The sequence below is a fragment of the Miscanthus floridulus genome, chromosome 10 (assembly GCF_019320115.1).
Source record: "Miscanthus floridulus cultivar M001 chromosome 10, ASM1932011v1, whole genome shotgun sequence".
Classification (NCBI taxonomy): domain Eukaryota; kingdom Viridiplantae; phylum Streptophyta; class Magnoliopsida; order Poales; family Poaceae; genus Miscanthus; species Miscanthus floridulus.
In genome coordinates, this window is record NC_089589.1 from 35,484,001 (window position 1) to 35,510,554 (window position 26,554).

Sequence of the window (26,554 nt, forward strand, 5' to 3'; positions counted from 1 at the left end):
AGGCCTCTTTGGACTGAAACCGACAGTTCAGACTTCTACCACCGACGGGTTAACGATAGATGCGGCAGTGGTATTGGGGTTGCATTTCCTCCATCACATGAAAAGCCAGGCCGACTGGGATACGCATTTTGCCTGCCGGCCCTAAAGTAGTGTTTGGTCAACTAGCGGTAAATTCAGCATGAGTGTTGAATTGCCTCAACTTCCAAGACCGTCAAATCACCATTACTTCCACCGCCTGAAGCCTAAGAGCCGCGTACCCACTGCTCTACATATACTTCAAGCCCGGTGCCCTCTGAAATGACTCCTCTTCTTCATCCATCATCCCCTTCTCTTTCAATCTACAAAGAAAATGTGGGATAGCTCCATCAAGTTTCCAAGCAACCTGTCGTCCAACGAGGACAAATTGCCTTCCCACCACTCCTCCGAGGAGAACGTCTCCTCCGACGATGGGATGTCTGATTATAGTCCTCTGTGGAGCTCCAAGAAGGAGGACCCGGAGGAGCATGATGACGAGGACGAGGACGAGAACGATGCTAACGCCAACGCCGACGACAACAATGATGACTCTGATGACTTCGACTTCGACTTGCCTGCTCCCAAGCGAGCGAGGCTTAAGTAGTTTATAGGTAGTATAAGTAGTTTTAATAGTTTAGGTTAGTTATTATGCTTTCAGACGAGTACAATCATATACTCGTACAAATTATATCTATATGTTAGATATATATAATGAATCAATGAAAAAAATTCTATTCGCGCAGATTTGATCTCTTTAATGCCACCTATTTTATATAAAATGCAAAGCAAGTTCTTTCCAATACTACTTCCAAAATGACAGTGCACATATTTGATATCTCGACGAATGTTTTTTGATTTTCTGAATATATATGAATGAATGAAAAGAAAAAACTATCATGTACGGTTGCGGTTGTTTCTAGGAGAATCTAAAAGCAGTTTAACCGCTTACAATCGCTGTATTATAGCGTTGGATTACTATGGCAATGGTCGGCTCAATACGGACACTGTTTAACTTATCTCGTGCCGTCCGTTCTCGCTGTCGATCAATCTGGATCGCCCATTTGGCAACAAACCTAGAAGCGCCCGATCCGTTCCCAACTCCCCACGGGCCCTGTAGGCGCCTTGGCGGTGGTTCGACCAACTAAAATACCCCAATACGAATCCATTAGTTCTCCCCACCCGTTGTTGCTTCATCTTCATTCTCCCCACCTATTGCTTCATCTTCATTTTGACCCGTCGCCTGTACTTGCCATGCCTTGACCACCTTGCATTGTCGTTGTGGACAACGCCCCGTGAAGGTTAGATGGATTCGGTCAACCCCTGTTTGCATTTGGTTCCAATTGGTTTTGGGTTCGGTATCAGTTTTGTTCATATTAGGAATTTCTTCATTGCAATAGATGTCTTACTTTGGAAGAAGCCATTTCAATGCGAGCAACCTTGCGTTTCGGCGGCTAGGGGTGGCACCAGGACCCCAGATGATGTTGTTTGCTACTTGGGGACAGAGCATTCACCCAGACCGACTGTTGATTGTTGAAGCCGTTGTTCGTCACCTTTGCGGACCACAAAATTTGACAAGAATCGTTCAAGACCCAGTTTGTGAAGAGATTTTTATGCTTTGCATGAGTGGACAGAAAGTTGACATACTTTATAGATACAATGTTAACGTGGATGGAGATGCTATCATCTTCGCTACGGTTCACTACCTCTGGCTTCCAGGACCGCATCAACCAATTGAGTACCTTAGCAACTGCCTACCCATCCGACATTAAGTCTTAAAATTTGTGAAACTTTTATATTAACTAGTATAGTGCCCGTGCTAATGCTACGGCTTCATTTCAAGGATGGGTGATATTTTTTTTCCAGAGTCAACTTTGACACAATTGTATATGACCATGTCCACCCGTAGTATGATTGATCCTATCCACCTCCAGACGAATGTGTCTGCATCACGCGTACCTATTTTTTGACTCAAATATATTAACTGAAGATATGATTTTCCTCTGCATTAGCAACCCAGGAGAAAGAACAGAGGACACTTGTTCCACCATAAACAGAGTATGCCATTGCCATGTATCAGATCATCTGTCTTATAATATTATTATGTTGAGAAGGCTTCACAAGCAAAATACACAAGATCAGTTCCCACAAATTAGCATCTCATTTCACAGTGAACGACAGAAGCAAAGGATATATTTATATATAAAAAATAAAATATGAATTCCAAAAATAAAATAAGACAGGGCTGGAATAGCATACTTATATTTTTATTTAAAAAATTTGTACCTAGTATTGTTTTGATTGGTCCGTTATAATAGAGATGCAAACGAAATAAAATAAAATATGAAGCCCAAAAAACAAAATGGTTCGGCAATATGGCCAAAAAAATATCAAGTTCCTGCCCAGCGATATATGTTCACATGAGGACTAATGAAATGGTTTGAGTATACCTACCGCTATTCACCAGTTCAGGACGTCTTTGTAAACAATATACTTGGTACTCTTCCCTATAGGATTCAATTCGTCTTTTGGTTTAGCCAAAATTCTTGTTGTTGATCTTGATACCCCCTTGATAAACCAACATAAAGCTCAACATTTTCGTTGTTGCCGGTTCCTTTCCTCCCTTTACTGCGCTGCCTCGTCTAAAGTGGGCATTTGGGCATATATATAGGAAATCAGTAAGCTATCGTGAGAAGTGTTGCATACATCTCGATAATTAAAAACATAACTGTGATGTTGGTGATATCACTTAGCACATCGTGTATCTCTCGGCGTAGACATTGTCAACTACCTGCGACGACATTTATCATTTTTGCTGAATGTTTTTTTATGAAACAAAGATTTATGACACTGCTAATGCTACAGGCCACATCAAAAGTCCAAAGCTAATTAACTATACTGAACAACTTGCAAGAGGCATGTAATACTAACAAATTAATTAATTAATAATACAAAAGCATCTGTAACAAAGACCAAATCACTGGTTTCTTTTTTGCTTCTTCTTTGTACAGTCCTTTGCAAATATTTCTGTACAGCTTTGGTCTCTAGACAGCTTTGGTCTCTATATAAATAAATTTCCTATCCTGTTTGTCAACAGAAAAAAATAAGAACAAATCAGCTGACAAATGAAGTGCCAAATCATATTCTTTCAAGCTGAATATTGGTATTCCAAGCACAAATTACTGAGTTTACACTCATGGCAAACATTTCGCGGTCTCTGTGGGCTTCATATTTTAGGACTCTGCATATTGATTATCATTATTTCATCATGGGATTTCAGGGAAACTCTTACTGAACCAACATGCACTATGTAGGTGATGCCTCTGCTGACGGAGGCTGGAGCCATTGCCGGTTTTACTCACAACTAACCATCACTGCTTGACATGTGTGTTACCATTCCCGTGCTTAAAATAAAGATTGTATGTATGTGCATTTTCGACGAAATTGCATAGTTTGCATTAGTTGTAGGTTTGAAATGCATTGCAGGAATAAGTTGGATTTTATGTTTTATCTCTGAACCCGCCTGACTTAGTTCAATAAGATAGTTATGTTCCTGTCAAATATATTTAATTTATGGATCTTTTGGTTGTAATATCCAAAATAAATTTAATAGGTGTATGAGCCGTCAATGAAGATAGAAGCAGAGCTCCGGGCAGTACATGAAATGAGAGTGGAGCTTGCACAAGTTCGTCTAGTCTCAACTGAAATTCATGTCGTCGTCAGGCAACTAAATTCAGAAGTTTGAAATCCATGTATATGCATGGCTCGAAATTAAAAGCTAGAAAGTGACCCGACCTGGAACCGGAAGAGTCTCGCACTGAGCGATACCTGTGGTGGCATCACATGATGAAGAAGATTGTGCTGGATATCGCCTGGGTCGGTTGAGCATGACGGCAGCGCTGCGGAGGGGTTGAGCATGACGGCAGCGCTACGGAGGTTGTGCTCGCTCCTGGCCTAGTTGCAGTCACCGATCGAGTGCTGACGGCGCCGCCGCCGAGGGCGCTACGATTGCGGCGCGGGGGCTTTGGATTGCGATCATCACGGTGCCCGTCGCTTGAGGCCCGGTGCCGGACTACCAGCGATGTGCGCGCGGAGATCGTGGCTTGCACGCGGAGATCGTGGTGGCGCGAAGAAAGAGGTCTCGTTGGCGGCGTCGACGGCAGTGTCCTCTGCGGTGGGTACGACAGCGACTCTGTCGCCGCGGCGGAGGCAGCAGCCGAGCAAGTGGAGGGCGCAGGGCCTGTGGCCTGCGCACAGAGATCATGGAGGGCGCGGAGATCATGGAATCGCGACGATAGCGGCCAGTGTCCTCGGCGGTTTCCTTTTTTTTCTTCGGCGATACCAGGCTATGGTGTTTTCTCTTTTTTCGGCAACACCAGGTCTCGAACGCGGCTAGTTTTGGGTTGACCGCGCTCAAGCCTATGCGACGCGCGCGTTGAAGCCTCATTGCTGTTGATACGATCAACCATGGCCGTAGGATTGTGATGAAGCCTGTAAGGTGTGGATCTTAGCCCTTGATTTTAATGAAGATGATTTTCTTGGTACAATATGGTTGGTGTATAGTGGTTGGGCTCCTCAACGGTGGACGCTTTTTTGGGTGTACCTAGAATAGTTTGGATTGTTCCCTTATAGTAGAGATGAAGTTTATATGTACTGATGAAGCCTCTAGATTAGTATGTATGAGTACTGCATAATCATTGAACTATTACTTCGGTTGAAATGTTAATTGAATTAGTTGGTCTTGATTGTGATCCACGTGTACACCTCTATGTAAGCACAGATGATCCAAAATAGATCTTCTTCTACAGGAGAATAGTACCCTAATCCATCAGTGACACAACATTTCATCTTGGCGGGAATGCGAGGGTTTTCAAAGATGTTTTGGCGCCTTGGTGGGAGGCAAAAACATACACAAAAGACCTAGGCTGACCTCTTCACTCAGAGTGTGCAACACTTTGAACCCTGACTGCTACATGGCTGCATCTAGCTCCAACTCCTCTAAGTGGTCGGCACCATCCCAGGGCGTCGTCGCGAGAAGAACACCGGCTTCCAGCGGAGGAGACTATAATGGGAGGGGGCTGCCCATCCCATGCCGTGTTGAGAACCACCCCTACGCATACCAGCCACCACTTTTGTGTCGCTACGGCTTGAAGACGCCTCAATGGATTTCGTGGAGTGATGGAAACCCAGGACGTCGGTATCACATATGCTGCAGGGCAAATAATGTAACTCGATTTCTTTCTTGTTCATTCTGTTTTTGCAATGCAAATGCTAAAATCCCGTTGTACTTATGGTAATTTGGTTTTTTCGTAGTCCGACTTAGATTGTGGGTTTTATGAGTGGTATGATCCCCTATATGGAAAATATCTGAGGACTTTGAATTTGGATTTACGTAACAAGATTTGGGAGCTGAAGGCAGAGGCCAATGTTAGAACAAATGAAGAATAGCTGCAGGAGGTGGAAGAGATTATGGCATAGATTGAAGTAATGGCCAGGGTTTCAACGAAGATGATAGAAGATTTTGTACCTTTGAGAAAGAAATGTGATTCCTGTTCTTCTTTCACCTATTTTGTACTTACCTTAGTTCTTAGCATGTTCATTAGCAAGTTGCTTAGTTCATCACTGCAATAGATTCAAGTATCAATTTATGTATCGGACTGAAATCTATCACTTTTGTACAACTATTGTTGAACTAAATGCAAGGTGATTAACCAAGTGTTCAATTTATTGAACTGTAAATGCTAGTACATCTAAGTATCAATGGATGTGTTGGAAGCATCCTACTTCCCTAGACGCTGGGCCCTGGTATAGGGGCAACCAATTTATCGAACTGTATATACACTCTCCTATGGTCCTACCACACCTTCCTCCCATCCATTCCCCACTCTGCTCCCTTGCTCTGTTTCACCCTGCTAGCATTGAACGAAAGGCAACCTCTCTTGCTCACTACTCCTTCACCTCCACCCTCGCCGGTGCACAAATCTTCACCGCGCCATCCCTGCTTCTCTGCTCCATCTGGATCTAAGGTAACTGCACTGGATCTGCTCCTTCACCGGATTCTGTTCCTCTATATTGCTCTCCCGTGCTCTCTACTCCTTCACCTCCAACCTAGCTATAGTAATTTTCTTGGATCTACAGATGAAAATACATCTTATCATTCTGGAGTTTGTGGCCTTTTATCTCCGTGGAGTGCAGCTTATGAGCCTTATTGTCCTAAGTATTGGTTCACCGAATCAGTGCTTTGTGAACAAAGTCGATGAGCTAAATGAAAATGTACCAATGGATGTGGATAGGGTTGTAGTGTTCAAGGCTTGGGATGACATGGAGATTAACAACGATCCCGTGGGGGCCGACAACGATCTTATGGAGATTCACAATGATCCCATGGAGGTCGACTAGGATCTGCATGGAGAATGATTAATTATGCAACCAATGATGTACATATGAAGGCCTTTTAACTTTTGCATAGTGTTAGCCTAATTAGTATCTGCATTTTAGCTTTTAGCAAGCTTGTTAGCTTGGTAGTGTCGACCTACTTATTCTGTATGAATGTATGGAACTCAAGTTGGATTCCTTTCAATCCGAGAGTACTAGCATTGTGCTTTCCTTAAGTTTTCTAAGTGCATAGTTTGGCTATCTTTCAATGTAAATCTATGTGCCTTATTATTCACCATCAAACTCAAGTTGGCTTTCTTTCAATCTAAGTACTAGAATTGTGCTTTTCTTAGTTTTATAAGTGCGCAGTTTCGCTTTGTTTCAATGCCAAATGTAAAAATTGTGTGCCTTACTATTCATCACTGTATCATACGGAGGTCTCCGGGTGGTACTAGGAACCAACCACCGGTGATGGTACTGTGCATTTACCATCACTTAGTTGCAAAATTTCCAATCCCATGTTTGAAGCCTCCCATGCGGAACTGATGAAAGTTCGATTCCCGCGTGTTGTAGAAGTTACGCAGAGAGCAAACAACCCCTACCCCAACATCCCCCCCCCCCGCCACCCCCTCCCCCCCACATAAATAGTTTTTCTTGTGCTCATTGCTGCTCTTCGTCATCGCCGCTCCTGCTCATCACCACTGCTCAGCTCTTGCTCTGCGCCGGTGCACATCGCCGGCTTGCCCTCACAGATCCATCGGTGAACGAGTTGCTACTATCACCGGCGTTGCCACTCGTGCTCACCGTCGCTAAATCCAAAGGCAAGTGTAATTAGGCCTTGCATCACCGTCCCTTCTCCTCGGAACTCATCTCCTTAGGCCTTGTTTGGATGCATGTGTATCCACTTCAATCCACATGTATTGGAGTGGATTGGAATGAAACTTAGTTTAATTCCACTTCAACACATGTGGATTGAGATGGATACATGTGCATCCAAACAAGGCCTTACTAATGTTATTGATGCAATTCCACGGCAGGAGGCCTCATCTCTTCGGCTGGTGGTGTCCTTCCAGATGAAGGAGGCCCCCAACATGAGGAACTCTTCTGCTACCTCCTGCCCGGTCCCTGTGCTGCTGTAAGTGTGTCTGTCACTCCTGGAAGCATGTCATCTCTGACTCCTATCACCATAAGAAGCTTTCATAGACTGTCGTTGGCTTCTTCTATGGTAGCTGGTGGAAGGGCAATCGCCAGTTCACCAGCTTCACCGGTGAACAGCCCTCCTTGTCCTTCTTGTCTTTCCCCTTCAAAAAGTCCTAGTCTCAGATTGTTGCGCAGCGGCCTTGTCCTTTGCTGGTATGCTAGGCCTGATGGATTACGGCGCTATGTTGTTTGCAATCCGGCGACCCACAAATGGCATGTACTACCACGTAGCATCCGTTCTGTTGGTCAGGCTCGCTTAGGTTTCGACCCAACGTCCTCGCACTTCCATGTGATTGAATTTGTTGAGGTGGAGGGTCCGTGCGTAGGTGTGGAGATCTACTCATCTAAAACTGTAGCATGGATCTTTAAGGAATCTAAATGGGGCGAGGGTATTGTTCTACGTTCAAAATCGAGAAGTGTTTTTCTTAATGGTTTTATGCACATGCTTGAGTACTCTATGATAGTTGCTATGGATATGGAGGGAAAGACATGGAGGACAATTCGTAAACCACGTGGTGCTGAAATGTCCATCCATCAAGCTCAGGGTCACCTGTGTGTGCTGTGCTGATTTTCACAATATGTCTTGGCTTTTAGTGTGGATACTTGAAGACTATGGTACTGATAACTAGAGATTGAAGCATGTTGTGGACACAGAGGAACTGTTTGGACACATGAATATTAAAGTTGGTTCTAAACTTTGTGATGAGAAGTACAGAGTGATTACAGTCCACCCAGAATGGAATTTCATTTTCCTTGTTGGGAAGGATAGAACACTGATTGCATATAACATGGACCGTAGAAAGTTTCATGTCATCCATGCCCATGTCATCCGCTTTTGTAGATCAAGAGGGTGTTTCCATACGAACAGGCCTTACTATCTTCCTTATATTCCCTTGTTCATGAAGTCATTAGCAGAGCAATAAAGGTGCATTTGTTGTATTTCGTCATCATGACAGTCTTTGTTTAGGTTGGGAGTTATTTTCATTCTATGTATGTATAGGCCAATTTTGACTTGTTAACTAAAGGAATGGTATGTTTAATATTATTAATTTTGCTGCTTTGTTCATGTTGTGGATCAGAGATGAACAAGAGGGGTTCCATGGTGCATTGGCTATCAATCCGAATGATGCACTAATTATATTCATTTGTGCCTAGCAAGCAGGAGTGCCACATGGGAGGAGCATAGCTACATCGTTTCGTTATGTAAGTCTGTAGAGAGCAGTACCGCTAGTTTGCAATCTATAAACCGCTTGTGTTAGGACATCAGTGGAGAAAGATATTATGGTAAGCATCCAGTGTTATTGCAAGAATATGGTTTATGGATGCAATGATTATATCTGTACGCTTTGTGTTCAGTAAGCAATTAAGGGTCATTTATTGTTTTGTTATCACCGCCGCGTTGGTGGTGCAAACGTCCAACACCGTCGCTATACGTATTATGCGGCAAGGATCAAAAGTGCATCATCACTGAATCGTTTAGTAACCCAACACCGAATAAATGATCATCAAAGGCGGATCATGGTGCAAGGTGACAGTGACCATGACCTTTGTACTGGCGGTTCATGCGCTGAAGCGATGGTGGTGTTAACCTCTACACAGATGTCTCGGTCGTCGAAGCGACAGCGAAGCTACACCGTAGACAGTTGGGTTGAAGTACAAGGCGACGGTGCTGGTGACCACTACACAGGCGGTTGATGTGCCCACACGACGGTGATGATAGCCTTGACATAGGCGGATCGTTTGCTAATGTGGCGGTGTTAGTGTATACCCACAGACGGGTCATACTCCATTGCGACGGAAGTAAGGACCTTATCACGAACGGATGATAAGCCAATACGACGGTGTAGTCTACACCACAGTCAGTCTCAGATGACGACGGTGATGGTTATGACTATCACTGTCGACAGCTTACTGCCGAGGCCAAAATTGAACTGCGATGGGGTTACGACGCGGCTGTGATAGGTCTGAGTGTAGTAGTGAAGGGCTGGCATAAACCCCTGAGGGTATCTTGATGATCAATGTCGATGCTGGTCATGATGAGATCTCAGGATCGGGAAGCACGGGTGCTGTAATTAGAGACTCCATAGGTGGTTTTATCGCTGCTTTACATAGCTACAGTGCACATGTCGTGGATGCGGCCACGGCGGAAGCTGCAGCTCGGAGAGATGGAATCCTATTGGCGCAACAGATTGGTTGTAGTCGCGTGGAGTTACAATCAGATTGTATGGAAGTCGTCACAACAATGCAAGAGGGAGGTTTCTCGGCCACGGCAGTAGGGACAATATATGATGAATGCGAGCAATATTGGAAGGATTTTAATGTTATCTCTATTAGTCATTGTATTAGAGAGTGTAATTCTGTTGCTCATGAGTTAGCTAGCCAAGCTTTGGCTGGCAAAAGCTCTCTTGTTTGGATAGATGATCCCCCTACCTTCATTCTGCAAATGCTTGTAAGAGAGTAACCATTTTGTCGAATGAATAAAGCTGGCCGTAAGAATTTTTAAAAAAAGAGCAAACTGGTTTACTAATTACGTAGACGACCACACTACTAGAAATACTCCTCTATAGTGACACTTTATTTATATGTTGGGCACGTTTTATTTTGTCTCTACAAGGTTGTAGGCACATTTTTATAAAGCGTGTTCAAAGCGTCTTTGCAATGACCGTGTCAGGACTTGTAGAGACGAGTTCTCTAAGCGTGTCAAGGTGATAAAGAGACGTTTTGTAGAGACGTTACTTGCATGCCTACACGTATTGATACACTTTTATAGATACATTTATATAACGTGTCTTTTTGTGTAGTTATGTGATGTAGCAATGCCTTGTTACGTGTTAAGAAATGTAGACGTGTTCTCATAGATACATTCATATTATGTGTATACTAATGTAGTGACATTGTGTAATGACGTTGTACTATACTGCATGCTAAGAAGTATAGAGACGTTCTCATAGATACATTTATATATATTATGTGTGTACTAATGTAGTCACGTTGTGTAATGATGTCGTATTGTGTATTAAGAAGTATAAAAATGTTTCAGTAGATATATTTATATTCCATGTCTAACAATATAGATACATTATCTAGTAACAATATAGATACATGCATTTATTTCGTGTCTTTAAATAGTAATGTTTTATAACATCATATAAAAAATAGGGATATTTATGCATCTATATAGTGTGTCTATTAATATAGGCACATTATAGTAATGCCTTCTTACTTACCAGAAGTAAAGAGACATCTTTACAAATTTGGACACAAATTAAATGACACTACTACACAAAACTTAACTGAGGCGGGCATTTTTTATTTACCGAGGCGGGCATCACAACCGCCTCGCACCAAAGGTCATGGTAAATCAATCTTTACCGAGACGGTTGAAATGCCCGCCTCGATAAATCAAACAAAAAAACAAAAAAAGGAAAACCCATGGACAAACCCAGCGAGCCCACCCACGGGCCCACTGAGCCCATACACGGGCCGCCGCCATCATTGCTCGCCGGATTGGGGCGCCGTCATCATTGTCGTCAGATCCGCCGTCAGGAGGCGCTTCTGCTGCAAGGGCCACACCGAATCCGCACGGATCTGCGTGAAGTAGCCGCCGCCGCTCAGGGTCCCGCCGCCACTGGCGAAGCCGCCACCGCGCGCGGAGAAGGCCAGATCCGGGAGGAGGGGGCCGAATCTGGGCCACTGCCGTCGGATCTGCCCACCGCCACCATGGATCTGAGCACCGACGAGGGAGAGAGGCCGCGAGCACCAGCCGCTCCCACAGCAGGCGCCGGCAATGTCGGTGTACCCCGACATCCCCCGGGTCGGCGAAGAAGTGGCCCGAGCGTGTCGATCGTCGAAGCCGGCAGCAAGCTGGTTGAGGCTGTTGGTGCACACGCCCGCCGCGTCCAGCACCCACACCGCTGGCACGCACCCGACAAGCCTCACGTCCAGCACCAGCACTGCACCGCCATGCCGCACCCCGCCCACGAGGCATGGCGACTGCCCCGTCGTGCCCGTGAGGGTGAGAACTGAGGGAGAGAAGAGTGTGAGAGAGGTGAGGAAGAGAACTGAGGGAGAGAAGAGAGTGAGAGAGGTGAGGGAGAGGAGAGAGGGGAGGGAGGGAGTTGCGGCCGCACGCCTAGGAGACGCGATGGCGCGAGGGACGGTGCGAGGGAGAAGTGAGAGGGGGAGAGAAGTGAGGCACGAAACCCTAAGTGTTGGTTTTATATGTGACTGAGGTAATGGCCCTTCTGGGTTTATTTGGGGTTTGGGCCAATTTTCCGAGGCGGTCAGGAAAATAACTGCATCCGTAAATCGACTTATGGAGGCAGGCAACTTAAAATGACCTCCTCCGAAAATGGCCATTTTTGAGCCCGTTGTCTTAAGATGATCGCCTCGGTTAATAGATTTTACAAGACGGTTATTTTTTGACCGCCTCCGTAAATCTATTTTGCGAGGCGGTTGAATGTGACCGCCTCGGTTAATAAAAATGACCGCGTTCGTTAATCAAAGGCATTAACGGAGGCAATTAAAATGCCCGCCCGCCTCCGAGCCCCTTTGCCAAACGCCTCGGTTAAGTTTTATTGTAGTAGTGTGAATTTGGATGATTAGATAATGAGAAAGTGAATCATGAAGAAGGCATTGCATTGAAAACTATATTGTCTTTACAAAAACAAGATACTTAATAACTCATTAAAGTGCACTCTCAAAGACAAACCATATTCGTAAACAAGCATAGGAAAAGTGACAATATCATACAAATATTTATATTTTTTCACTAACATCTAAAATCTATCTTGTTTACTCCGAAACTTGTAGCTTGTCTTTCCACCCACATCAGGTTATATGTTGCCGTCATCCTACAAAGTAAGAGGAGATTAAGTGGACAGACATGAATTCTAATCAAACGGATCTAGCAAGAACAAAACATACCAAGGTTTGAGTTGAACTATCAAGTCTTTTAACCTACAATGAGACATATGTTTAGAGGGACAGTATAATTCTAGGAAATTACAAAATTGTAAAGCATTTGTTAATATAAGAGAAAACTTACATGTGAATAGGGCCAAGCAACAACAAAGCCAATAGCATCTCTCATAGTTTTTGATAGAATAAATGGTCTAGGTAATATCTCATTTCCATTGTTTCCATTGCCATTATTTTCAAGGGCATCAACTTGAACCCCAACTCAGAGAATATAAGGAACTTGATATCGTGGAATAGGACACCATTTGAGGCCAAATCTAGCGCAGAGGAAGTCATCGCCATTTTTAGCATAGAGGCATAGGATTTTCTAGAGCTGTAGGTGATCAGCTCTAGGAAATCCAAAGCTAGAGCTCTGCCAAACTATATATGGCAAACTTCTCTTGTTTAGCTCAAGTTTTCAAGAAAAATATATATTGACATGTGTACAAACAAAAATAGATACAATGTCAAGACACGTTTTGTAGAATTGTCGATGGTGGTGTATTTATTGCTGTATATACTACATGGCGCTATGGCCCTGTTCTCTTGTCTTATAATCCGTACTTTTCAGCTTGTTTTTTTAGTCAGAACAATATTTCTCTCTCATAACAAATCAACACACAGTACTTTCAGCCAAACGAACAGGGCCTATGTCGGAAATTTCTTCCTGTTTAAGGCATTGGTCAAGACTCAAAGACCTGACTCCACCTTCAAATACAAAACTTCATTAGGCCCACAATGACCATCGGTAGTCTTCTGCTGCATCTTTCCAGTGAGCCCCATGTCATGTGGCATCCGTCAAGCTTCTGTTGCTCCTCTAGATCTGCCTTCGTCCGCTGCATGCGGCGCTTCTATTCTGGTCAAGCTGCCGTGTCTGCTGGATTATCCGTAAGGGCTCAGGGAAATGTCGCGTGTCAAGTCAATGTCCTATGTCCTATACATGGTCAAGCCAGGACAAGGTACAGAGGAGAGGAGACCACAAATATATGCAGTAAATGCTATCAATTTACAAAATATAAATGCTATCATTTTTTTCCCAAAACTTGTTAGTTTACACAGATTTAAAATATATGCAGTAAATTGTGTTAAATTTTTCTGCCAAAATCCTTGTCAAATCTGCAAAAATAATATCTAAGCCTTTGAATCTAAAACAGGGTTAAAATCACAAAGAACCAACAAAAGCGAGGGCAAATTCGCATGGGCAAAATTGTCATTTTATCTCAGAATTAACACAATTACAATGACTTAATACAGTAGGGGCAAAGCCTCCTTTCGATTTGAAATAGCAGGGGCGAAAAAACAAAGTTAAAAAAATAAGGGCAAAATCATCGTAAGCCCTGAAAGTAGGGATATACATGCAAAGCCCTCTAATTGTTGCTAGATGTGTAATTTTCTAGACTGAATATTCCTCTGCGTAATTTTCTGGACTGAATATTCCTCTAGACTGAAAGTACGTGTAGAGGCGAGCCCAAATGGCAAGGAGGCCTTCTTCCCCATCGCACGTGACCTTAGGGGCCGGGAAGGTGAACCGAGAGCGGAGCTTGGCTGAGATGGGTTGTCGCTAGTTGGAGCGATAGTGGCGGGAGATGTGGCCAGAGCCCTTGCACCGGAGGTAGCGAACAAGGTCCCTGCATTATGCAACTTGGTGGTCAATGCCGAGGCACCGGAAGCAGCCCCCAGCGAGGCGCTTTTTAAAAAAACTCCCAGCTGTTCCATGCATGGTTTCCGAGGCCGAAATCTCATGATATTTTCGATATATTCTATTTATCCGTAGGTGTCGATAAAAAAATATTTATTTTTTTCGTACAAATTTTATTTAATTTTATTTAAATTTACTTAAATTCAAATTAAATTTTATTTAAATTTGGTCCGATATATCCTGTTTATCTTTTTTATCTGTGACCCTCGACGAATTTTAATTTCTGAAAATAAAAACCTTGGTTCCATGGTGGGCCCCAGGGCAGCATCCTGCGCAGCTCGGCTAGCTAGTCTTGCCAGAGCCATCCTCCTGTCGAGATCCGCACTTGCGCCACCAGTACTTCTTCCTTGCTGTTTGCCATCTCGGCAAAGGCGGAGGCTCCAGGTGAGCATTAGCTCCCGAAGACTCCCCGAGCTCCCAGCAGCCGGCAGGCGGAGTGCTGGAAAGCTGCTTGGAACTTTGATTCTTTTGCTCTGGCAGCCACGCAGCGGAGTCTTCCGTCAGCTTCAGTCTCATCCACACCGTCTTGCGACGGCAAGCGACCGCAGCAGAGGACGTCGGCACGCGCGTTGGCCTGACTATAATGGATTTCAGCCTGGCCGGTGCCGGAGCTCTAGGAGGTGCAGACGGGATGGACCCCCGCCAGTCGCTGTCCACAGATCAGCCTAGCTCCGGAGGGTGGGCAGATGGCACACCAGGGCTCAGCCATGGCTGCGGCTTCAACGAGGATGGTATGGTCGGAGCCCTCGAGCTGCTCGCCCCAGCCGCGTCATGGGCATCCGCTCGCGCAGGGCCGCCCCGCACCAGGGATCTGCCAGATCTTGGGGTGCAGGGGGCAGGGGCCGATGGAGCTTCGGAGGGAGGCGCGTCGAGCCCGGACACCAGGTCCGCCAGCAGCACCTCATCCTCGTCCGCGTCGTCGTCGTCGCCCCAGTCCACCAGTTCCACTTCATCAGCTTCGTCATGCGACTTCACTTACAGTGTCCTTTAACGAATTTTTCTCTTTCACATTCGAACACATATGTAAACGCCGTTTGGATTCTTTCATTTTGGAGAATTAGAATCTACTTAATGGACTAAGCTATTTGGTTTGGAATTTGATATTCCACAAATTTCTAAAGTTCAGGAATAAGTCTGTCTTAGATTCATAGGGTGGGAGATGAAAATTGATTCTACAGATCAACTTTTAGGACGCTCTTCGACGCGCTTCCCTACAGCACAAATGCAGCACAAAATTATCTCCCTCATATGGCCAATAGTACTATACAAATATAATCCACGTACAAACATACTAGCTTAATTCATGTGTCTAAATTATAATTATTAGAATAGATTTTAACTCTAAGATCCAAAAGGGACCTAAAAGAAATTACTAACATTTATGACACAAAATATATGTTACATAATACCATTTTATAGTGAAGATATTCGGAGGAATATTTTCTATGAATTCAGTTAAGTTTCATAAAATTTGCCTTATTTCAAAGAATGGGGTCTTTTTTTTTTTGGACGCGGTCCGGCAATCTGATTTTCTTTCTTGGGCTATTCTGGTGATGAAAGGCGCTCATCACCAGAGCCAGCCCAGGCCAGTCCGCGTGCGGGGGCGTATCCTATTTTACTCGCCACGGCGCATGAGGCCCAACACTGACGGCCCACGGTGTGCCCTTCGAATTTCTCGGCCCACTAGAGAGAGATGCACACGCCGCTTCCAATTAGTGCCCACGGACCTGAAGGTTCCACAATCCAAATCCGCTGCCCGGCTCCAACGATTTTTTTTAATTTTAACCTTTTTTAATATAATTTTAAATCTAACTCTGGCAGTTTTTTTTTTTTAACTAACACTTTTAGCCGCGCCTATTGCTCTGGCGCGGCCAAATGCCTATGCCGCGTCATGCATGGTGGCGTGGCACAGGGCTGACGTGGCGTGGGCCGGCTTGGGGGTCGATGACGTGGCGGGTCCTGCCGCGCCACCGACCCTGGCGCGGCAGTGTCGCGCCCTGTTGCGTGGCGTGGCTAGACAAAATATACCGCACGAGCAGCCACACCACCTGGCCGCTGCACCTGCCGCCGGCCAGGGCTACCTGGATGGTAGAATCGAAACACGTTGCGCCCGTATTTTGTTGAGTTTTTTTCACGGCCGAATAGAAAATTTGATAAGCCAATGATTAGTTTTTCGTCTTTCATAATACGGTTATGCACCATTTTAACTAATCAATTACGAAAAATTACCACCGGTGTCCAGATACGCCGAGACTGCCGGTTCCCGAACGCAGGGTACTTAATCTCGCCAGCAGTGCTACCGCGACTCAAAGAAACGAATAAGAAGCAAGTTGACAAGCTGCCACATAATATATTCATTGTTTTGACATAAGTTTGAGATAACATAACCAAATAACCCCACAAGTTTCGGATGCCAATATTCGTTTGACCTAACAAACTAAGACTCAGGAGTGTAAGGATCACTCAAACGCCTCTATCTCTTCGGATTTGTTGGCAACACATTGGGAGTGTAGCCAACGTCGGTATATAATACGCACGATTACTTATAATTCTTTATGATCGTTAGTTCATGGAGCATACGTATTGAAACAAACTATCTTTGTTAGTACCTGTGAGGCTTCTTGGGTGCCAAACGGGGCACCACCTAGCTGAGACATGCCGATCTCGTCCTGCGGCCATTCATCCCACTGGTCGTGCTGTCCGCGGAAGCCCGGGGGTTCGTCGTCGTCGTCATCGTCCTCCTCCTCGTCCTTGGTTGTAGGGTCCTTCCCAGCGCTATGATATGGTGGTGTACGCACCGCGGAAGTGGCACCCTACGTCATCGGCTGAGAAGAGTCGGCTGGTGTCCTCAAAGAGGCTGAAGACGTGCCACCTGACCGCGCGGGGAGTGGCGGTTCCTCATAAGGAGTGTCCATGCAGCTCAACTTCTGAGCTAGCTTCCTGCAGCTCTTCTTTACCTTCTGCATAAATAGATGTTAAAGTTAGTTCATTACCCAAACGCATATTTTCGAAACGTACAAGTTTATGTTTACCTCCACAAAAGCCGCGAAAACGCCTGGCCCCTGCCCTCTAGACTCGTGAAGCCGGAACGCTGCTTCGTTGGACAGCCTAGACAATTGTGTCGCTTGGGTACAGAAACACGGTTAGACAGTTTTAGTACACATACTTAATACCAAAAGGATAACAAATTATACTATTCAAGTATCTTACCACGTATCTTTGAAGCGGGGCTCTCTGTAGCTGTGTGTCCTCCCTAGTGGTAACGTCGTACACATCCTCGATGACATCTTCCTCTGAGTCCTCGTCAATCGCCACGTCAGTGTACGGGGGCTTGATGTGTGTCCTCGTAGACCTGTGAAGCCACCGTAGGTACTCGTCGAAGATGTGCTATTCGTGTGGAGGACCCGCAAGGACCGCATGTGGTACCCTAGTCTGCCACAAATGGATGTACGAGCTGTGTGTCACGCGCCAATCCTTGGTCTTGTACCTCTTCCTGCGGTCAAACCTACAACAAAATGATGTTAGTTGTACCAAACACACCACTGAATTATAGCATTGTTATTAATCGATAACGCACCCGTGGAATGCTTGATTGGTGGTGTAAAGCGGTGGTGGGCAGCCTGTCATTCTTCCAAACTGTTTGTAGACTCGGATAGGCAAGTGAATCTCGACCACATAGAAGAAAATAAGAGGGACATCGCAGCGATACTCGTGTGACTCGTCCCTAGTGACAGGACTCAGATAGCCCTAGAGCTTCGAAGAATCCTAAGGACACCAAAACACCTGAAATTTCATAATTGTGTTAGGTTGTGATATAGTGTACATCGAAGAAGACACTGCTATGATAGTATAGAGAGCGTAACCTGGTGCTGTGTCAGGACGTCGAGACTGTCCATATACTCCCTGTACTTGCGCCACGCATTCCCTCTAACTAACTGTGCTTCCGTCCAGATATACAGAGCTGTAGGGAGTGTATCATGCATGTTCCATTGCTGCATTGAACACGATAACGAATTAGTAACAAATAATCTCATCATATCTAACTACCTGGAAGAATATAATGAACCAAAATACTTACCGGTAAACTATTATTAAAGGGCCTCCCAACGGGCAATCGTTCCCAATACCAAACCTGGAGTAGGTAGGAGCGACCCCCAAGGTTCGCATGTCCTGAGGTGCGACGGCAAGCAACGCATAGCTGTCGATACATCCATGCCAGGACTACGTTGCCCCAGCTGTACCCCGCTACGTTCTCCCACAGCTGGTGAAGTATGTCAAGGAAGATCCAGCTGATGGTGTTGCCCGAGGCGTCTGGGAAAAGGAAAGCATCAAGAAAGTGCCAAAGCCACACTCGAGCGAACCTGTCGATCTGTGCCTCCTCAACTTGTGGGTCCAAGTACTTAAAGCGCTCTGTGATCCAGGACGACGAAACACCAGAACTTTTTCTGTAATTGATCAAAGAAAATGAGACCCGATGCCAGCTATAAAGCAATACAAGTATTAAATATGCTTGAATTACTCACTTATTTTTCTTGGAAGCATCGTCGTCCGGTGGAAGAAAACCAGTAAACTGAGCCACCAGCCCCCTCCAGTGATCGTTGTCAACTATCCCTGTCACTGGAAGTCCCCCAACCGAAGGCCTAAAATAGCCTTCACGTTCTGCAATGTCAAGGTCATCTCGCCACAAGGTAGGTGGAACGTGTGGGTCTCAGGCCTCCACTTGTTATAAGAATAGAACGACTGTTAGTTGCCTCCAATTTGTTACAAGAAAGTTTACGTACAAAGAATGCACTCGCACATATCTACAGCTGCAGTAAGTAGTACTGGGTCAAGGGACGGAAGACCGTGGTTGACAACACAGATAAGCTCGAGGAAGCCGGCACGCCGTATGTACGGCGTATAACGCTCGTCCCACTGATGCGCCCTGGTGTGAGTGCGGGGCCTCAAAGGAGGCAAGGACACCTCTGCGTCGTTGTCACTCAAGATGTGTCCTCGGTGCTGGTCATCGTACCCCACCTCAAGAATGGGGTACAACGGGTGCTGCGTGGGAGGGACCATCCTGTTACAAATTGATAAACAAAGCGTTAGAGTATTCAAATTAACAAAATTCAAATTAACATTAGTAAGTTCACAAACAAATTCACTAACCTAACTAGCCTAAATCCCTAAACCCAAAATGCTAACTATACTAGATAATACATAAATAATCAATCCATATAAAACTTTGGTTCTAAAATTACAAGTAATCTCTCCGTCTCAAAATAAATACACATCTTGCTTCTCGAGTAGTCAAATATGTTTAAGTTTGATCAAAACTAAAAAAAACGGTATCAATATTTGTATCTCCTAATAAGTTTATTACGAAAGTATATTCCATGCTTAACATAATAGTACCTATTATGTATTATAAATATTAGTACGCTATTATATAAATTTGGTTAAATTTTTTAAAAAAATTAACTTCAGGAAGCGAGATGTGCATTTATTTAAGACGGAAGGGGTACGTCCTCCGTCACATAACAATAGTCGTTCTAAGATATCGCAAAGACACTAATACTCAATGAAAATAGCCTCGATGCCCCTACATGCTCCTAGAAATGCTAGCACTAGCAGACCATCATCAACTCTTTTGCTTCTGCGCCGACCGCTTGAGGATTGCGAGGGCACGTGGGGGTACCGTAGGGATACAAAAAATACTAACTATACTAGATAATAAAAATATATAAAATCGAGAGGGATGTACCTTAGGAGCGGGCGGCCTTGACGCGCCGGCGTTCGTGGCGCGGCCGGCTAGGGCGCTGCGCGGCGGGCGTGGCCGGGCGCGGCGTGGGCGAGCGGTCGAGGCCGGGCCGTGTGGCCGTAGGCAGGGGCGCTGGCGGTGGGGCGCGTGCGGCTGGCGGCGTTCGGGCGGGCGGGCAGGGCAGGGTGCGTGCGGGCGGCCGGGCTCACACGTGGTAAATATCTGGTCCAGCCGCGCCACGGATCAGGGTGCGGCACTGCCGCGCCAAGGTCGGTAGCGCGGCAGGACCCGCCACGTCATCGGCCCCCCAGGCCGGCCCACGCCATGTCAGCCCTGTGCCGCGTCACCTTGCATGGCGCGGCACAGGCATTTGGCCACGCCAGGGCAATAGGCGCGGCCAAAAGTGTTAGTTTAAAAAAAACGCCAGCGTTAGATTTAAAATTATATTAAAAAAAAGGTTAAAATTAAAAAAAAAATCGCTCCAACCCACCCCAGCATCAGCCGCTTCCACCTCCATCTACGGTGCCGACGTCGACAGAGACTCATCACCGCCAGCGACCTCGACACCGGCCGCTCTGTTTCCTTTCCCCCCTTCCTTTGCATCCGCGTGTTGACCTCGTGATCCCCGTGCGTGGCTCGATGAATCCGATTCCGCACACTGGGCTGGTCTGTAGTCTTCGTTTCAATTGAGTCGTGCTCGTTCATTTGATGAAGTGCACGGGACATGGGTGTCGGGGTGACGGATGCCACCCAACACGCCGGTGGATCTGGCCACCGGTGACGGTGAGATGGACGATCTGCTGTATATGCCATCGCTGCCTGAGGAGCCCCATGCTTAGGTAGCAACTACTTAATTCTCCTTTATATGCTCGTAGAAAAAACTTTCTTGTTGTTTTGGCACTAGCTGTTGATTCCTTGTCGTCTAAATGTTTGATAAAATGCGCAGGAAGTCAGGACCTCAACAGCCAGTTAGTGCCCGGGCACAGGGATTCAGTGGATATCGAGATCCATCAGGTTTGTTTCACAGCAAATCTGTATTACTGAGTACCGGACACATTGTATGAAATGCTTATCAGTATCTTTAGATCTACAATCCATGTTTATTGATTTGGTAGCCTGAAACTGCATATGGTTGAAACAGTGTATGAACCTACTTAACGGTCACCCACTTTAAACCTGCAGCTCCACATGTGGGCATTTTCCTTGCATGCCAAAGCGAGTCACTTGTACGAGGGGTTCATCGTCGACAAGGACCAGGAGTCAGCAGTGATGGGAGCTCTGCAACACCAATACAAAGGTTATTTTCATCAAAACCTATATAAACTACCATCAGAAATCAACTTGGCACTGAACTGTCTAGTGTTACCTCAGGTTCCTCTCAGATAAGCCTCCTTTATTCCGTGCAGCCTTGCAGCCACTCCCTGCATGTCCATGCGCTCATTTGGGGATGGGTTGGCGCAGCAAAGTCCAATCTGAAGCAGTGAGAGTAAACACTCCAAGCTTTTCTCTTTCATGGCTACTGAAGTTTCTTGTGAGACATCATGCTCATCTTCTAGTAGGTCAGGATCTATAATCCTTAATATACTTTCAGGAACGTTCGTCTCGACAAATTTAACAATATTCAGTCCATCCTTGAACATGTCATCCGTTGGCCTCCTCCGTAAGATTATTTCAAGGATAACAATTCCAAAGCTGTAAACATCCCGAGCGATTGTAACTTCTGTGCCTGTTGCACACTCTGCAGATTGCATATTGTCAGAGAAACAAGCATGTGAAAGCAACTATTTAATCTCGCAACCATTGTTAGAACAGATGATACATTGATTATTTTTAACCATTGTTGGAACAGATAATATTTTCTTCCAAGTGAACATAGACAATATAATTAAGAATTCCATGGCCTGTAGAAAGTATAACCTCAATGAAATGTGGTACTGTAATCTCCTTTTAATTGTCGGTGTTAAACTATTCTGGGTAATTTTGGACTTTATGATGTTTGCAAGATGTTATTAGTCTGCTCAACATATTGTTCTTTCCCTTATCAAAACAAAACATATTGTTCTTTCTATATATTGGCTCTTATACTCATGCTATTAAGAAGAACATATACAAAGATAGACCAGCCTAGCCTTGAATATGGCCATATGGGAACCACCACTATTCTTCCCCCTATGAATCTATCCCTAAGACGTCACGGTTACAATGTTAGACATGCTCATATTTATGAGAAGCATAGTTACATGGGTCCAACACAAACTCTGCACCCTATTGGTTATACAGCTCTAGGTCCAAACTTAATCAACAAGTTCACAATTGAAGATGCAGTATATATATCGGAGTAACATTACCTGGAGCAACGTAGCCAATTGTTCCCTTTATAACCATTGAAGAAGCCGAAAGTGAATCGCCAAAAGACGGACACTGCAGAATCAACTTTAAACATTGCAAGACCAAAGTCTCCAACATGTGCTATCATATTGTCATCCAAAAGAATGTTGCTAGGCTTCAGATCACAATGAACAATAGTTCCTTGGTTGTTATGATGGAGATATTCCATTGCATCTGCGATATCCACTACAATGCTTAACCTTTGAGCCAATGTAATGTGGCTCAGAGTTGAAGTGCTCCCATCACCAGGAACCGAGTGCAACAAAGTATACAAATCACCTTGTGGCATGAACTTATAAACTAAAGCTTTGAAATCATTTCCCTTTGAATCAATACTCGAGCATGCAGTTAGGATAGGGACTAGATTGCGATGCCGTACATTTCTTAAAGCGTTACATTCTGCAATGAAGCTCTTTTGTGCTCCTTTTATCTCTAGGCTGAAAACTTTGACAGCAACAACGATTCTGTCTTCAAACAAACTTCCTTGGTATACAGAAGAATATCTTCCTTTGCCAATTAATTTGGATGTGGAGAACCCCTCTGTTGATCTTGCAAGATCATTGTAAGAAACTTTGGGGAACTTTCTATCAAATGAGGGCAAAGGTACATTTTCTTTCTTTCGTTTTCCTCTCCAGAACAACATTACAGATATGACTATCACAAGTGATGCAATGCTGGTTAATGGGATCAAGACTTTCAGAACAATAAAATGCTTGTGCTTTGCTGAATTCAAATGCATTGCAGGACACGGGCGTAGGTGCATGGCCGGTTCCCCTCCACAGAGGCCTATGTTTCCATCAATCCACAGTGAAGTTAAATTGCTGAATATTCCAGCTGTTGGGACCTCACCCTCTAGTTGGTTGAATGACAAATCTAGTTGCTGAAGAAATTTTAGGCTTCCAAAAGACACTGGTATTGATCCAACCAGGTGGTTGTGAGACAAGTTGAGAATTTGTAGGTTATTTATATTGCCTAATGAAGTGGGTATGCTTCCACTGAAAGCATTATCGTCCATCTTGATATCTTCCAAACTTTCACAGTTACCCAAAGTGTTAGGGATTTCTCCAGATAGACTGTTTGATGAAATATCCAAATATGTGAGCTGTTTGGCATTGCCAATATCAGGATGAAGTGGTCCATCTAGGTTGTTGGAATATAATTTAATCTTCAGCAAGGTTGGAATTCTGAAGAGCTCCTTTGGCATGGTGCCATGAAGATTATTGTTGGAAATATACAACTTTTCAAGTGTTTGGAGGTTTCCCAGGCTTGAGGGTATGTGCCCATCCAGCTGGTTCGATGCTAGTTGGAGTAAATTTAAATTGGACAAATTAGAAAGCGATGCTGGAATGGGTCCTGTAAAGATGTTGTAACCTAATGTTAATCTCTGCAAGTATTTCAGGGATCCAAGCCATTCTGGAATCACACCTGTAAATCGATTCACACCCAATTCTATACTGACCAGATGACGAAACTTTGCTACACCAGAAGGAAAATCTCCTGACAGTTGGTTTTTCGACAAGTACAGGAACCGGAGTTGGCTGGAAAGGTTAGCTAATGAATTTGGCACATTGCCTTCGAGATGATTACTCAGAACTGTGAATACTTGTAGCTCGGTGGAATTAGCCAAGCTGTCCATAAACTTCCAGTCTTCCTTGTTCCTTGCTTGGAGTTTGTTGAACTCGAGACTTAGTGCATACAGCTTCTGAAGTTTGCCGATTGAGCTAGGAATCACCCCAGTGAGCTTATTCCTTGACATATCAAGAATGATCAGCTCGGAAGCATTTGTTATTGATGGTGGAATGTGCCCATGAAAGAAGTTGCCGCCTAGAGACATATATTTCAGGTTGGGCAGAGAGAGACCGAGGTTTGCTGGTAAATCTCCGCTTAGGCTGTTGGAAGCAACGCTAAACACAACTAGTTTAGAGAGATTCAGAACGATCTGTGGGAAATCACCTGACAACTTATTGTCGCCGAGCTGCAGCTGTTGCAGCCCACTTAGGCTTGCAAACTCATTTGGGATGTTTCCCTCGATATTATTATTCATGCAAGTAAAATTCTTTAGCATTGTGATATTGGCAAAAGAAGCAGGGATGGTTCCAGTAAGATTATTAGCAGCGAGAATCACCTTTTGGAGGCTATTAGGCAAGTCTGCAGGAATCTGTCCAGCTAGTTTGTTCTTACTCAGCCATAGCTCCTTGAGTTTTGAACAATTTGCAAGGCTGGGCACCCCTCCCTGTAGCGTGTTGTCATTCAGTTTGAGAATTTGGAGGTGATGAAGGTGACCAAGGTATTCAGGGATCTCCCCAAAAAATGAATTCCCCGACAATATTAGGACTTTTAGGAATGTTAGGTTTCCAAGTGATGGAGATATTTGCCCAATCAAATTTTTGTTTGTGAGATTCAGAGAACTGACACGATGTGGGTGCTTGACACTGCATAAGACACCTTCCCAGCTACAGAAGTTGGTGCTGTCATTCCAAGAAATTAAGGCTTCGTTTGGATCACTGATTGTCCTTTTGAACTCCAGTAGTGACAGCCTATCTGTGTAGTTTCCGCTGATTGAACACATGGCAATATGTGTACAACAAGCCATCAGCACTAAGAGAAACTGTACTTGGATTGCAGGAACCATCATATTCATAGGTAGTCTTGTTACGCCGCTTGAATATGGATCCTGATTATATGCACCAATAAAAAGTGCAAGAAGCTCAGATAAGTGTTACTGTTATTAATACTGACTAGTCTATCAACCTGTGCGTGCTCTTGCATAAGCTAAAATCATATGAGAAATAAGTATAAATGTTCGTAGATAAATTTAAATACACACAATTAATCAAAATCCTTTATCTTTGTTTATATTTGTTTGTTCATTTTTCTGACATCATATATCCATATATATTTTATAATCTCTATCTCGTTATGATAAATTGTTTACAGTTCCCCCCTGTGTATTGCACCTTTATGCGTCTTCGATATGTTTTAGTTGAAACATTAACTTAAATTATGTCTGTGTTGTTTGCATACCATGTGTTGTAATGTCATAAATCCTATAAATTCTTAAATAACATATTGCCAATAATTCGGTAGACAGTAATTAATATTAACAATAATGGAAGTTTGATCTAGTTATTCCAAAATACCCACATCAGGCATTGTCTAAAACAAACAAAATTAACGTCCCAAATTTTCATCCAACTTAACGACATTTTCTATTATGACACATAATCTGTAGTGACTCCCAAAATTTACATCTAAATTGCTCATTTCTATCATTAGGAAAGGTTATGTAAAGTTCATATTTTAATTACCACCTCTTCCATTATTAGAAATAAACTAAAAGAGCCCTTTAAATTTTACAACTAAATTATCCACATAAGATATTTTGGAGTATGCATACAAATTGTGTGGCAACATGCATGCCAAGCAATTATACATGCACGAGATATAAGTATATATTTTTCTTAGTACACAAATCATTAAAGTGCTTCCTTAACCAATCACAAGCAATGACACTAACAATATACTTTAATTGAATTATATTAATACTCTATCACATCTAATTTTAAGTTGTACAATAAATTACTTAAGTTGTACCTTTAAGTAAATTTGTACATTTTAAATGAAACGGTTATAACATTTTTTTATAGTTTAATCTACTATTCATATTTTTTGATAGGAGAAAGTTAACATCTTGTGCATTGTGGTATAGGTTGAAATTCATGGTTACGCCATGAAGTAATCAAAGTGTGGTCTAGGATCTAGAATTCATGTTTTACGAAAATTCTAAAAGAAAGTTTCAACTTAACACAACAAAGAGTAAAAAAGTGCAATACCTAAAAAGATCAGAACTAGAAAGCTAAAATATAGATTCATGAAGTCATAGCACATGGGCTGCAACAAGAGCTAAGTTTACTAAAGCTGAAGTTTCAACTAAATACATATTGCAGACACGCGATGGGGTCATGCTAAAGGGGAAACAACAAAGTTTATCATAACAAGATAGGATTACACAATACCTATATGGACACTAACTTTAGTTGAAAGATAGCCTAGCTAATTTTGGTTAGTTGTCTTATAATATTCTAGTCCACTCAGTATCAAGAGTTGATAGTAGTTAACTATCATAAGTTAAAAAATAGAATATTCTAGTCGACTCATCTATCAAAAAATATAACTCTAGC

At 43.9% G+C, this 26,554-nt stretch overlaps 1 long non-coding RNA gene and 2 pseudogenes across 3 annotated transcripts; 1 reads left to right on the forward strand and 2 right to left on the reverse strand.

Moving 5' to 3' along the window:
- The window catches only part of LOC136488394 (probable LRR receptor-like serine/threonine-protein kinase At3g47570), a 42,958-nt pseudogene extending 17,887 nt beyond the window's left edge, over positions 1-25,071 (reverse strand).
- LOC136486483 (uncharacterized) lies at positions 20,527-21,695 on the forward strand. 3 transcript variants are annotated; one of them, XR_010766828.1, is made up of 5 exons: positions 20,527-20,824; positions 20,932-20,999; positions 21,168-21,282; positions 21,392-21,471; positions 21,577-21,695. It is a non-coding gene; the product is annotated as an uncharacterized lncRNA (long non-coding RNA). The 3 variants fall into 3 exon arrangements; XR_010766827.1 differs by lacking the exon at positions 21,577-21,695 and having other exon boundaries at positions 21,392-21,514; XR_010766829.1 differs by lacking the exon at positions 21,577-21,695 and having other exon boundaries at positions 21,357-21,490.
- On the reverse strand, positions 21,732-23,486 carry LOC136487184 (receptor kinase-like protein Xa21; annotated as a pseudogene).
- Positions 25,072-26,554: the final 1,483 nt, after the last annotated feature.